The 17,191-nt window shown below is 28.3% G+C and overlaps 1 protein-coding gene across 2 annotated transcripts in view; it reads right to left on the bottom strand.

Moving 5' to 3' along the window:
* Positions 1-8,207, bottom strand: part of LOC113553713 (integrin alpha-PS2-like) — a 69,544-nt gene extending 61,337 nt beyond the window's left edge. For both annotated transcript variants that reach the window (XM_026957198.1, XM_026957197.1), the window contains exon 1: positions 7,823-8,207. The gene's annotated coding sequence lies outside the window, so the exon portion shown is untranslated. The remainder of the gene's footprint in view (positions 1-7,822) is intronic.
* Positions 8,208-17,191: the final 8,984 nt, after the last annotated feature.

Here is a 17,191-nt window from a genome sequence, read left to right on the forward strand (position 1 = left end):
ATTCGTTTTTTGACTATTTTAATTAAAAATTGAAATCAAAATATAAGTATTTTTCATAACTTTGAACCTATACCACGTATGAACCCAACGTGTGTCTTGTCAGTTCCTATAACGTCCATAAAAATTAATTATTATAGGGCTTATTGTTGAGCGTTTAATCCGCAACGATGGTGCATAACGAATCGTCATCCTCACCCTACCTCGAATATCTGTATACTTAAAATTGTACATCCATCAGTCAATAAAATATATATAATAATATAATTTAATATATACTGCAGTTGTTCTATACTCTATAGTGGTCGAAAACCACACAAACTCGTACGTCATCATCATCATCATATAATAACATATCTATCTATATTCTATACCTATGTAATTTATACTGCAGGAAATCACTTGTTATGACAGTTCAGATAAAAATTACATCTTTATAAATTATATATAAATATAATATCCATATATGGATCAATAACGCATTAATGCGTACGTCATACAGTGACGGCGGATCTACTGCAGCTATCGGCGAGTGGTAGATATGGGATATGTGGTATATGGGGGTCATATCCCCCGGTGCGCTTATAAAAATAAAAACCATGCTCTTCAAAAAATTGTATCTTGTTTTATAAAAAAAAATTTAAAACCTTAAATAATAGGTATTTATAATACGAAAGTCTACGTAACAAATTTTATATCTCCATTCGGCATTCCCCCGTGAGAAATTCCTAAGCTCACCATTGAGGTCATAGTGTCACATAACTATTATAATATAATATTATAATGCATTTTTTAATGTATATCAAATAATGCACACGCCATCGTTATTATTATAATGTGTATATGCACAATGTATTTTATACGCACACATGATATTAATATTGTAATACTATTATTATACGAGCAAAGCTCGTTACAAAAACAAAACCACCGACGGACTACGGGCGCGCGTGCGCGACAACCGCGGCCGCCGTGCAAAGGAAGATGAGGATATATTATATTAATATTATATATATGTGGCTTGTAAAACACGTTTTACGTGACAGAGATCGCCGGCAGTCGATCGAGAAAAATTATATCCGTTAGGCATCTCGCGAAAACGTGTGTAAGGCAGCGGCGCACAATATTTCCATATTTACCGGAGAAGTGAGCGTTTCATTCCCACGGGCCATGTACAGCGATCGTTATCGAGCTATCTCTGTCTGTATGTGTGTGTGTGTGTGTGTGTGTGTGTGTGTGTATGTGTGTTGTTGCCATAGACCTTATACACTCGGAGCCTATGATGGTTGCAGCAGCCTTCGTCTTTACCCCCGGACGCCCACCAACAGGGACTGCTGCTCGAACCGAGCCGTGCATAATAATAACAACAATAATGATAAATAATAAATAAAAAAAATACAATAATAATAATAATGAAATATCGTGGTATAGTCGGTATAGTATAAGTACTACGGTTGTGATCTGCGACGTCGGGTAGGTACGTACACATTCGCGTATAACGGGTAATACGACGACGAGGACGACGGTGCGTGACAAGCCGCAGCGCGAGTATCCAGAACTCCGACTAGGTATATGTATTATAATATTATACACAATAATATATATTATTATATATGTATATATATTCTGAAAAAATAGACGGGCACTCCGGTTTCGCGTTTGCATATTATAAGTTCACGCGAATCGATAGACGGCTATCCGGATTGAGATTTACAGAGGATAACGCATTATTTTATTGCTTATTGCAATATCGCGCACGTCGTTAGATTATCATACGTTTTATTTATACACCAGCCATGTCCTGTGTATGTATACATAAACACATTGGTAGAATGGTAGATATAAGTACTATTGACTATTGTTATAAGGTAAATTATTTACAATCTCTGTATAGTAACACGGCGAGCATAATATATAATAATAAATCAAATGTACGCCATACGCAGAATTCAATATTCATTACCTACTTACCACATCACAATTTTTCTAAATCAATCACTTTCTCCCAAAGCTTTGCCTTTGATGTTATCGCCGTGTTTAATAGTAGAAAAACAAACTATCGTTATATTCATTGACCACTTATATTTACAAATTACGTAATTTGATTTTAACGATTAAAATATTATTTCAGCCATTTCAGGTATACAACTATACATCATACAAATATACAGCACTTGTGATTCATTTATTTAAAATTACAGATATTTAAGTGCACATTAACTTAATATATCATACATAAATACACAATATCAATAATATTTTCATGTGCATAATACAAATTAATACACCTAAATCTTGACCATTTATATTCTAAAGTGGGCTTTTTGTCTTTATATCAGATCATACCTTATCTTTGTTATAATAACTCTACATTGAACACACTCCGCTGTAGGTGTACTTCCCACACATACACAATTACAAAAATATGTCTAATGCCATGTATGGGATTTGTCCATTCAATATAAGTTGTTAGTTCTAATGGATAGTTTTTTATAAATTATTAAAGTTGCACCAAAATTTAATAACATACAACTAGGTATAAAAACTTGAGCTATAAATAAAATATTTAAAAGTTCAAGTTTTTAAGATATTATGTGTACCTATAATTATGATTTGCAGGTATAACGACTTATTATTCTTTATTATAGATATTCTATTTGTTATTTAATAATTATACTGTTTATAATTTATTTGATTTATACCTTTATATTGTGTATGAACACTTTTTCTCAAGCCTTCAAGGCCATTTGTTTTGCCAAGAACATGACACTTATCCAGCACAACGACTTTTAAACATTTTTTATCAACTACATACGGCTTCTTGTTCAATTGACATTTCAAGATATATACACGGCTCCTACTGGATAGGCTTATATTTCATTCATGATTATTTGTGCGGTTTGGTCATTTTGGCCAAGCACTACTCTGTTTGGCATACGTCCATTTCGCAAAAATCTAAATTTAAAACGTGACTCAACCTGTCCACGGACGAAGTCTTGGAATACAACAACTAAAACCCTATGCAAGATACTAAATCTAGACATTATGATCCATGTTAACGATTGAGAACTAATAAAATGTATGCGGTTCAGTTGATTTTATGAAACCTTGACAGTTGGAAATATGTATCATAAAGAAAAATATGGTACAAAGAAAATATTGTTATGAAATAATAGAGTTAATACGCCAGTCTTATAATCATTATTATTATTGAATATTTGAATGAATAATCTATTATTAAAATTAAATTCAAAAACGAGACAGGTGTGATACTACAGCTGTTGACATGTGTGCGCCCACTTGGGTGTGCAATGCGTTCATTTTTTCGTAGACATCAAATTCTTTTAGACGCCAGAACTCGATCGTCGTTGGATTATTATTATTATAAACAATTTAATGGTTCAGAAAATTACACAACCGAACGACCAGTGTTTTACTTTTTTTGGTTAAATATAAAGCGATTAATGACACTACTATAAAGTAATATATAGTAGGTAATAATATATATATATATATATATATATAAACTATGTAAACCACCAAAACATTAAATGTCTAAAATAAAAATAAAAAACATTTTAGTCTACAAAAATACTAATGTAGGTAGCCCACTAACGTTTTTATTCGATTGAAATGATACATTATCTATCGGCAAACCTCATAAAATTTCCGTGAAATAATTGAATGAAAATACGTTAGACCGAAAACGTAAAAGTTATTTAACACATCTTCACTTTATTTTTATCAGTTATCAACAACCATAAACGAAATATTTGTAATATAACAATATAACGCGGGTATTATTATATGTTAAACTATAATAGTAATAATAAAAGTGTATTTAGTCATGTTATGAAAATGACCGTTGTGTACCTATATATCAATAAATTGGAAAACATGGATGTCGTATAATTAAATAACAATTGAAAAAATATTTATATTTTATATTTTCAGTGGCAATATTCTATTCGCTCATCACCACATCTATTATCTCAATCACGGATTAAATTACTCGAGCATACCGACCGTTGGTGGTCATATTCAAGTGACAATAAATCAATTTGAGAATTTTTAGGTACCTGTATGGCTGTATGTATACGAACGACCGTAAGCGGGTGATGTACTCGATAAGAAGCTCCATACTTAACATTTGACCTAATCGTGACCAACACAATATTAACCCGATCGGTGGACCTATCCGGCGTACATGCGGCGTAGACGCGAAGCGCGAGGTCGGGTATATCTCTACACTCGATATTTATGTGACTATGTATTTTACTTTGACACTGCGGTATATTATATTATTTAGCTGTGTAATGTTTATAAGTTTCCTAGACGTAAATCATCGGTTTGTTTGTTATTAGTTCAAGAATGTTTAGAATATTTTAACTAACTGGAGTAGAACAAAGTTGTTTTGAAATTAAAATGTAAGATGTCAGATAATTATATAATGAACATATACGTTTAAATTCCTTATTATTAATAGGTAGTTATATTGGTACATACACTCAACAAGTATCTTGTTATGTATTTATAATAATTAATAATGAATAATTATAAAATAATACTATATATAGGACGTCTACTATGCGCAATCGAAATGATTAATAAAAATTAAATTTATAATAAGTAGGTAGACATAGCTACTTTGCGCCATGGCTAGTTGATTAATTTATTATAATTAATATAAATAATGTGTAGGTCCGGTTACCTATACTAAAGTTTAATTTTTGTAATTATTTCAAGAATCCCATATTTTAGTACCTATCATACATTTTATTTAATAAAACTAATTCATAGCTGATGTACAGTAATATATGTAATATGTAGTTATTGAACAATCTAAAGAGAAAATGAAATATTCGTCGAAATATACGACGTTCTTATATCCATTTGAATTTTATTGACAATTACTAAGTAATGTGAGTATTTACTATTGAGTAATGAGAATTTATTGAATTTTTTTGTAATTTATTTACATAATTACACAGCGAATATTAGATTTGGCACAGTCATATTATTATACATAAGCTAAAGATAAAATTACATTCATTTTATATTATTTAAAAATTATTATGGCCTTTCGTATGAAGTTAAAAATATTTTATTCTAACATAATTTGTTAATTATTTTTATACTTCCATCATAGTTGGTATCCACATGTTTTCTTATTAAAAAAAATCAGTATGTGTACGTAGATTTAGTTTTTAATTAAAAAAATACTTTTATAAAAAATTTTTTATTTAAACGATTCATTTAACTTTATAATATAATTAGATTAAAAAAGTTTATGTACATTAATATTTATTGAAAGTATATGCTACTTAATAACATCAAATCAGTACCTACTTTACAGTATAGAATTAGTTACAGTAACGTAGGAGTGTGCACTAACCTATTTATACCAATGATCTATTCATGCATCAATTTTACAGCAATGATGACAAATCCACTAGATACTAAAAGAAAAATATTAAAAATGGTATTTAAATTTTAAATAGTACAGACATTCAAGAAATATGATTTGTAAACAATTCATATCAATAATTAATTTAAAACTATTTAATATTTTAACATTATATATAGATCACATTATTTACTTATTAGATACACAATTCACATATAAAATACTTTAAAATGTATAATGAGTAGATTTAATAGGCCTCGATAAGTTGACATAGTTGTAAATAAAAACGTAATCTAGAATTTTTGACCCAACTAAAGGTTAATAATAGTATACTAAAAATGTATCACGTTTCATAGTTTATTCGAAATTTTTCATTAAAAAAAAAAAAATTATTAATAATAATTTTCAAATGAAGACCAATTAGGTATTCACAATAATAGGAAAAATGACCAAAAACAGGTTATAATTAAACTATTTACGAAGTTTGAACTATATTTAAGTGACGATCGTGAGATACGAAATTATAAAAAAAGGTCGAACCTTAAATATTATACTGTTTAATACAAGTTCCGTGCAAAAAATAAAATGGTTGTAAGGTTGCACATAAGAAAATAGGAAATACGTGTGCCGGGCGTTGGATAACTTCCGGAAAAAAGTCGGTCAGCGTTAAAAATTTACGCGTAGGTATCTATATTATACAACTACGCACTTCCGTTCCCGTAGTCTTTTGTATGACTAATGGGTTATGACTATTAAAGTATTATAATAATGTCGATAATGTACCTTTTATTTATATTAGATTAGTATGTATTATATTCAAATCGATTCTGATCGCCACCCGGGGACTTATCATCTGGGATGTATACTGCGAGTATAATACGTATGACTAATGCTTTAACGAGTATTATCGAGGTGCGGAATAGTCTTTTAATTCGTTATTTGCACATTTTGCACACGGTTTTTCGTATTCATCGTTATATGTTATGAAAATGGATTACCTATTTAATAAACTATTACAGATTGAATTACGTACCCATATAACGATAATACGATATAACATTTTGTGTAAAATAATAATTATTGTCTCTTTAAATATATGAATTATGTATTATGTATTATGTAGTTATTTATGTATATTATATAATATTATTATACAGTGTATATCTCTAAATGTAACTTTTCTACCAATGATTAGAATATCAACCGAAAACGTCTTGACGTAATTGTCAGCGATTAAGGCGCCTGCCGCGGCGTACCTTCACACATAATCGACGCCGAGAAAATGACTTCATCCCGTGACGGAGCACGATGAGGTGCAAGGCTGTTATGTTAGATACATAAAATCCGAGTTTTTGTGTGACAGGTGACGAATAACCCATATAAATTAAAAGAAACCGCCCACGGAAATTTTTTACCGATGAACTTTTTCTTGAGTAAATCACAATATAATATTACATATTTTGGTGCACATTTGGATATGATAATATCCACGCAACAAACCCGTAATTAATAAAAATACTAAAACGAATGTGTCAAATAACGTACGTATGTTGTACAAAATGCATACTTAATGGTATTAAACGTTTAAGTCAAAAAGTAAACAAAGGAAGCAATTTTTTTTATATATATTCATAATTATTTATTTTTAATTGTTCGTTATTATTCTGGTTTTCTTGATTATTTGTGATTTAAGTGTACAACTACAAAGACAACCTGTGTAAATATTTAATCATAGTGCATTAAAATGATAGATAAAAACTGTTTTAGAAATTCAAATTTCAGTGATTATTGACGATTCAAAAAAGTAATCCAAATATTTTAAGAATACAAAGTATTATATTTAAATTTAATGTATCAATATGCAAATTACTTACACACAAACTGTTAGAAATTCTATAATGTTCCACTGATCCACAATAATATGCCAATTAAAAATATTTAATAAGTATATTTTCATTATTTCTATTAAAATAATTTTTTCTTATCTAACTCTTTTTTTCTGTTCATAAAAAAATATGCAGGTGTTTTTAAATTTTTATATTATTAAAAAATAATAAAAGTATAGATTTAAAAAAAAAAATTAGGTACCATCACATAATACAAGTTTATAATATACCTATTAGACACAGACATTATAATACGCTGAGCACGACAATCTCAAAATATTTTTCTTATAAATCCGTTAAATAAGTTTGCAAATCCATTTTTTATTGATTTAAAAAAAAACCTACAAATCCTCAGAAAATTTGAGATGTGTAAATTTAGCAACATCGATTAAAAAAAAAATATATGGTAGTCGCTATATTATAATGTGCGGTTTTGACAAATATTAACGTAAATCAAGTGAAACTGCAATACGCAAATCAATCATGTCCGAATTTATACTTATCTATATTAATATTATACATGTAGACCTACTTTGCAGATTGGGTCGGAAGTCAACGACCACGGCGAACAAGATAAGATTTTGATTTTGCGCTTTTCACGTCTTTTCACGTTCGTCGAGGGTGAAAAACGATTAAAAAAAATTTTCACTGGACTCGAAACGCGGTCGCGGACACCTCGGGTAAGAATGCGTTTTAATATTATTATTTAAGATAATAATAAAAATTAACAATTACGGCGATACGTACACGCACGGCGCACGCGGTAACGGTTTATAATTAAACACTCGATTATTATTATAATAATATATTGAATTTTGGCGCGCGATGCAACACACGAGTTAAAACTGGCGGGCTGTTCGCCGCGGTACCGGGGACACGGGACGTGTGATACGCGCGTGTTCTCCTACTCTACGGACGCCGACACACCAAAGACTGAAGACGGCGGCGGCGGCGGCGACGACGATGCGTACCGACAGAGCGCACATCCAAAATAATATTATACGTTCCCCCTCCCCCCACCAACCGTTGGATCACGTCGTTCGTTTCATTTTCATTTTCCGTCGTTTTCAATATAATGTTATTGTAATTAATTTGTGAACTGTCGTGCGACCGTAAAGATAAACAATATATTGATTTATGACGACAACTTTCGAGAATCCCGAAGGTGTACTCCGAGGTAAACATTTTATAAATATCGAAATTTGCCATTTTTTAATATTGCGGTAGTACTTTTTGTATATTAATCTTGTACTTTTCGATTTTACTTTGTGTACTACACTATGTGACGACACTGGGTAAGTGTATCGATTATGCGAAGTTCAGGTTTAAAAATTATCGGTTATCTAGATAAGGTATAACATTATGTTGGTCAAGGAGAGAAAATTAAATTAAAGTGCTAAACAATAAACCCAATAATTCCTTGCAATAGATTATCGGACGGCATATCATTTTTTTCGTTTCTACGGGTGTTTTATGTTCTGTTAAGCAGATTGCACATAACCTCCATAAAACGCACGACGTAAGTTCATAATTATCACGTCTTTCGATATTCTTATTTCATTTTATATAGATTTAAACGGTTATAGAACTCTAACGAGTAACGAACAATAATCATAATATTTTCCAACACGAAAAAAATGTTTGAATTTGAATGCGTCATTCACTATGAAAACCACTCATCCTTTTATTATACACTACCACGCGAATAAAAATAGAGGTAATATATTTTGATTGTGAAAAAAGCAATTTATATTGTAATTAAGTATTAAGTACTTATCTGTAGATTGAAATTTATCAATATTGTACTAATTAATAATTTTTATGAAATTTTAAATTATAAAAAAATATTTTTTTTTTTTTAATTAACACATAAATCGAAATTAATACAACAAACACAAACAATGGTAGTAGGTAAGTAGTTAAGTATATTTATTTTTTTAATGTTTTTAATTTATTTTTCGTAATATCATAATATTTTACATATTTTATTCAAATTAATAAAATCAATATTTTTCGCCGTCTTGTGCACATGCAAGATGTTATATTTAAACGAGTGTTGTATTGCCTATTCACCAAAAAGTAAGGTTACACTGTTAAAAGTATTTATTTTAAATTCCCAAACTACGAAAAAAAAATTAAATATAAAAAAGATGAAAAGTAGATAACTACTCTACAATGCAGTAAGAATGGAGTGTACCTATTCAATGAGTAAATCACTTTAATGTAAGTATTAAATTTGAATTCATGGATAAATCACTGCATACGAAAAACGATTCTAAGCGAAGACGATTTGTCGACATGTTACTTAGTGTATTTTATGATATATTTATATGGAGTGATCCATTTAACGTAAGACGCTCATTATTTTAAAGAAATTCTCTAATTTTTCTTTTACATTATCGTAAGCCGTTGAAAAACAATAGTATAGACTATAGAGCCCGTACATTGTAAATAGAGTATTACCTACTCACCGGGTTTTCTCAGATCCGCTGTAGTCTTATGATCGCTGTAGTCACCAAATTGTCTTAATCGTTTTCCCGTTCTATTGCTGTATCTTACAATATTCGGAGCTTGTGACGGCTATAAGTGGACCAACTCAGCAGACCGTCCTTATAATATCTGTACATGAACAATGACAATTACCGTTGAAGTCGAAAATAGACGTCGGGCAGACAGACGTCGTAACGCGGACATCGTGTGCGACAGCTTTCTATCAGTTATAGGCCATGTGATTTATGATTGCGGACACATCTATCGAAAATCAACCTCCGAAACATTCACAAAGTTCCCGAAAAACTGTCATTGGTCTTCGAGCGTGTCAACACTATTTGGCGCGCTGCTTTATTTTGGAAAACGGTGTTACCAGAATATGAATGACTTATTGTGGTCGCTGGGATATTTTTGTCATAATATGGACGGCTGATAAATTGAAATTATAAACCCTATTAAATCGGAGTTATATATTGTGTGTCGCAAGTAATATGAATTACAAGCTAATCGGTACTGTGTTAACCCAAATTGTTTTTCTTCGTGCGAATTATTATAACGGTAATTTTCTGTTTTATCTTAATACAGTTTGTGGCTTAATTAGTTAATTATAATTATGATTTTTTATGAACTTCGCAAAATGTTGTGTTTGTATATCCAACGACCAAAATTATGCAATAATTTATTGCATGTACAAAAGTTCATACTCACATATTGTTTTAAAGTCTGTCGACGTATATAGAATTATAGAAGCTATATGTATTTAGTGTTCAAGATAAGTAAGAATATTTTTTTTTAAGTAGACCATGGATTATTGTATATGTACCTAGACACTTTTCTATTTTATTATAATACAGTATAATACACACACATATATATGATATAATATAATGTATTTATATATCCCGGATATTTGTGTGATCTTATATTAATCGTTTATTTTTGATTACTTAACATTTAACAAAATTTATAATATAAATAATATAATAATCCTTATAGAATATATTTCTCAATTATAAAAAAAAAACCCATTAATTGGTGAATAATAAATGTTGATTATTTTATTATTATTAATACTATAAATCATAATAATTATTGACATGTCTTATAACAGATATTTATTTCAAAATCAGGAGATTAATGAAATAAAAATTTTGAAACGGCAATAATTTCAGAAAAAAGAACTCTACAAAATGGCTATCTTCAATTTTTTGAAAATAATTATACATAAAAATATATTTTTTAAGTTTTTTACCAAAACATTAATATAAATTAAAATATGAAATATTTGTAGTTCTTGTCCCTGTGAATCTTATTAAAAAACCAAAATTATGATATCTCTATTATTTCAGGAGGTATCGCAATGGATAAATCCTCACGGGACATCCTGTATATGATTAATATAAACACTTGATATTTTGTATTTTTGTGAGTAGGCATTCGTTAACCGATATTATTTTATTTGTTTTTTAATGTTATATTGTACCGGTCCAATTATCCACGGATTCATTAATGTAATTATAATAACGAATACCTACAACAAAACATTTTCGTTCGAACACAACATATATATATTTATCATAATGAGATTGTAAACAAACCGTTTGCTTTATTATGTGTACAATGTACAGGCTACAGACATATAATAGTATAATAGGTACATATGTGAGTATAAAATATATAAGTCTGGGAGAAAGTTCACCGGGGGGCACTAAGTATACGTAAACGTACTCATGTGTATAATATAGTTATCGTGAGTATACCTATATTATACACGTTTAGGTAAGTTATTGTATGTATAACTATAAAATAAAAATATATTGTGTTTGTTTAATTGGTGTACTCACTGCTGCAACCGACAGCCCCTTCAAGTCGTGTTATATTGTTACGGTGCGCTTTTTTTATTTTAATGCACAAAAACGTGTTTAATATATAATACGTTTTGTACAGAAAGTCGAAAGATATTATGCACAAATGGGTAATGGGTCGTGACTATGTAGTAATCGACGAATATAATATTAAAGATGATACATTATTACATGATTTAATAGTACGTTATTGAAGATTTTCAAATTGTGTGTATACTCTTTAGGTATATCTAGGGCTTAAATTGTAGGCATAAAGTAGCTATAGATATTATTCATAGTGTTCATTATTGGCCCAACTAGAAATATTTATTTTTTTTTTGAAGAGGCAGGGGTGTAGCCCAAATACCCCATAAATAAATTTGTGAAATCAGGGACGTATAGAACTACTATACAATCTTTACCCCTATAATTCCTTTTAACAGATTTTTTCTATACATAACTATAGATAAAAATAAATCAGAATAATTAGATGATTCAGATGGTATATTATATAATCATATTAAAATCATATTAATTGTATGACCTTAACATTTAACAGTAATAGTCAAAATATAATATACAATATACGTCATGATTCTTTTTAAAGTACAATATTGTTTTCTCAAAAAGTATCATCGTTTTTGTAAATATTTTTTTAATCTTTTTTAAAAGTTATTAGCTTATTACAAAACAAAATTTTTGATGTCATATTTTTGTTAGTGTTATCTTTTTATATTTTTTTAATGATACCATTTTTTATTTCATATTCCGCAACGATGGGAGTATATTTTTCTGAGAATTACAATACAAACAATTTTAGTTTTGAACGAGTATTATTTAGGAGTTTATTTCATTTATTTCGACATTGTACAGTTTTTATAAAAAATTTTATAACTCTAAGGTAATATTTAGTGTTTGTTATGGCATATTTCACTAAACACTTTCTAGAAAAAAATAGATTTTATTAAAGCAATTTAGTAGATGTAAAAAAGATGAAAAAGTCTACCGATATCTAACATTATATATTAAAAATAGCATATTATTTGTGTCACATAACTAACCATTATTGTTTATTATGTTAAACTATTTTGTTCATAAATTAATAATTAATAAACATTGATATAACTTGTTTTTATACTTATTAATAGGACTCGGATTAATATGCAAATGCATATTATTCTACAATTCACTTAAAACAATTTTGATTATAAATATCGACGTTTCGTAATTTTGGATTCCATGGTTAATTTATTTTCCATTTTTTTGCATATTTGATAGAATTTACGTCTGTAAAGACTAAAGATACCTACTGTCGATTATAAATAACCCATTATAATAATGTATACATCGTTAAATGATCGACATCGTTATCGAAGGTTAATGAATGACAACAAATATTGGATTTTCTTGTGGTAAACTTGTTATTACCCAAACACGTCCACATTAGATATCAGTATATTATATACACAGATATTGTATAATACGTATTCGAAAACTTGAAATCGATTTTTATAATTTCATGCTAGATTGTACTCGTCAAATAATAATAATTTAATATAAAACATAATAATTTATAATAAAACATTTAAACACAATTTCATTAAAATAATGTTATTTTGAATTTTAAAATAATAATTTATACCTATAATACTTTTATACTTACACAATGTCATTAAAAATTGTATTTTGCATTTTTTTTTTTTAACATTTTTATACATTATATATTTATGTAATATTTTTGATCAAAACCGTAGTTTGCTAATTTGTAAAAAAATCATTTTGCATATTTATGATATGAATCTGCATATTTTATAGATTTTTATTCTATATAAAACCGGACCGTACTTATTAAAAACAAAGATCATAAATTTTTTTATGTAAAACATGGTTTTTACCAGTATATTTTACCGCTCATTAAGTGTTTGTGTTTTTATGAACATATTTCGTGATTTTATAATACTTATTAACTCCGGCCACTACAATAATAACTAATAAGTAATATCAAACAAATAATTTTAAAAATTTTAAACCAAAAATAGCGATTTCTTAGTTCCTAATTTTGTTCAGAGGTGGAAATATACCCATAGGCGCAAATAGTGTTTGAAATTTTGGAGGGTAGTAGATCAAGTCTAGGGCGTCGCTCGATTGCGGCCCAAATTAAACTTTTTACCTTTTCACCTATCCCAATTGCGACCCGTACATAATAGGTAGGAAATATTATTTAAGTGGTTATCAAAACTAAATAAATATTCGGATTGCATTCGATACGTATTTTGACATTAATATAACTATTGATTATACACAATTTACACGATCAGCAATACTCGCCACTCGGTACTGCCATATATTTAGCTTCTATACAACGGCTAAAATACAAACATTTTGTGATTATTTAGTAGACACTTATATTTATGATGATTCTGATTTTCCTCCTGAAATATGGGCTACTTGTAATTCCAGTATGTATTTCACAACGACGTGTGTGAAAGTTTCCATTCGAAATTAAATTCACTTTCCAAGCAGGTATATAATTTTTGGAAATTTTGAAAGAACGCCAAACAGATGCTAAAATACAATTGTTATCTATTATTTGGACTCAATTAATTGTATTTTATATTTTTTTTTATATTGTAAATAATTTATTATTTTAATATTCGACTATTTATTTATTGGTACATTAATTGTATTTCATTTATAATTTTAAATACAAATACCTCCAAATGGCTCCAATACAGTATTTAAAAATTTAAAAAATTACTTTATTTTATTAATTATAAGCTATTTTGTGAACCAATATGTGCTAAATCGGGATACTTATATTTGGGATAAAATACGAATACCTGAATTCGGACCGCAATCGGGCAACTCCGCAAGTCTATACTGGATACTTTTATATTGCTTTTAAATGATGACAAACTATCGTTAGTTTTTTTTTGGGGGGGGAGGGGGTGCTATAGCATATCTACAACATGATAAGGTACCTGCATGTTATGTGACTTGATAATTATTATCACGTATACCATCATTTTTTTTATTTTTTTTAGCGTGACTATTTTTCAAACTTGAATTACTGTTATTATTAGGTATAGATACGGCACCACGAACAGTATTGGTTTGGTTTACCGTGCAATATCTATGCAATCTGCATATTTAATAAAGATCGTATCTATCAGCCTGATAGTATCAGAACCCCGAGTAAATTAATATTTTTTCAATAATAATACTATCTCGATGACAAACATTTGACAGGACTAATACAAATATAGTAAGATCATATTATATTATAGATCTCACGCCATAAATAACGATAAAACCGTCCTGACACAATACATTATAGGAAAATAAGAGAAATATGATTTTAAAAGAATTTGCTGATCAATCGACCATTTTATAATTTTAAGATAATATATAGTGTTTTTATGGCATATTTAACTATACAATTTCTAGAAAAATATAGATTTTATTAAAGCTATTTAGTAGATGCAAAAAAGATGAAAAAGTCTACCGATATCTAACATTATATATTAAAAATAGCATATTATTTGTGTCACATAACTAACCATTATTGTTTATTATGTTAAACTATTTTGTTCATAAATTAATAATTAATAAACATTGATATAACTTGTTTTTATACTTATTAATAGGACTCGGATTAATATGCAAATGCATATTATTCTACAATTCACTTAAAACAATTTTGATTATAAATATCGACGTTTCGTAATTTTGGATTCCATGGTTAATTTATTTTCCATTTTTTTGCATATTTGATAGAATTTACGTCTGTAAAGACTAAAGATACCTACTGTCGATTATAAATAACCCATTATAATAATGTATACATCGTTAAATGATCGACATCGTTATCGAAGGTTAATGAATGACAACAAATATTGGATTTTCTTGTGGTAAACTTGTTATTACCCAAACACGTTCACATTAGATATCAGTATATTATATACACAGATATTGTATAATACGTATTCGAAAACTTGAAATCGATTTTTATAATTTCATGCTAGATTGTACTCGTCAAATAATAATAATTTAATATAAAACATAATAATTTATAATAAAACATTTAAACACAATTTCATTAAAATAATGTTATTTTGAATTTTAAAATAATAATTTATACCTATAATACTTTTATACTTACACAATGTCATTAAAAATTGTATTTTGCATTTTTTTTTTTTTAACATTTTTATACATTATATATTTATGTAATATTTTTGATCAAAACCGTAGTTTGCTAATTTGTAAAAAAATCATTTTGCATATTTATGATATGAATCTGCATATTTTATAGATTTTTATTCTATATAAAACCGGACCGTACTTATTAAAAACAAAGATCATAAATTTTTTTATGTAAAACATGGTTTTTACCAGTATATTTTACCGCTCATTAAGTGTTTGTGTTTTTATGAACATATTTCGTGATTTTATAATACTTATTAACTCCGGCCACTACAATAATAACTAATAAGTAATATCAAACAAATAATTTTAAAAATTTTAAACCAAAAATAGCGATTTCTTAGTTCCTAATTTTGTTCAGAGGTGGAAATATACCCATAGGCGCAAATAGTGTTTGAAATTTTGGAGGGTAGTAGATCAAGTCTAGGGCGTCGCTCGATTGCGGCCCAAATTAAACTTTTTACCTTTTCACCTATCCCAATTGCGACCCGTACATAATAGGTAGGAAATATTATTTAAGTGGTTATCAAAACTAAATAAATATTCGGATTGCATTCGATACGTATTTTGACATTAATATAACTATTGATTATACACAATTTACACGATCAGCAATACTCGCCACTCGGTACTGCCATATATTTAGCTTCTATACAACGGCTAAAATACAAACATTTTGTGATTATTTAGTAGACACTTATATTTATGATGATTCTGATTTTCCTCCTGAAATATGGGCTACTTGTAATTCCAGTATGTATTTCACAACGACGTGTGTGAAAGTTTCCATTCGAAATTAAATTCACTTTCCAAGCAGGTATATAATTTTTGGAAATTTTGAAAGAACGCCAAACAGATGCTAAAATACAATTGTTATCTATTATTTGGACTCAATTAATTGTATTTTATATTTTTTTTTATATTGTAAATAATTTATTATTTTAATATTCGACTATTTATTTATTGGTACATTAATTGTATTTCATTTATAATTTTAAATACAAATACCTCCAAATGGCTCCAATACAGTATTTAAAAATTTAAAAAATTACTTTATTTTATTAATTATAAGCTATTTTGTGAACCAATATGTGCTAAATCGGGATACTTATATTTGGGATAAAATACGAATACCTGAATTCGGACCGCAATCGGGCAACTCCGCAAGTCTATACTGGATACTTTTATATTGCTTTTAAATGATGACAAACTATCGTTAGTTTTTTTTTGGGGGGGGAGGGGGTGCTATAGCATATCTACAACATGATAAGGTACCTGCATGTTATGTGACTTGATAATTATTATCACGTATACCATCATTTTTTTTATTTTTTTTAGCGTGACTATTTTTCAAACTTGAA

Source organism: Rhopalosiphum maidis, chromosome 2, assembly GCF_003676215.2.
Source record: "Rhopalosiphum maidis isolate BTI-1 chromosome 2, ASM367621v3, whole genome shotgun sequence".
In the NCBI taxonomy this organism is placed as follows: domain Eukaryota; kingdom Metazoa; phylum Arthropoda; class Insecta; order Hemiptera; family Aphididae; genus Rhopalosiphum; species Rhopalosiphum maidis.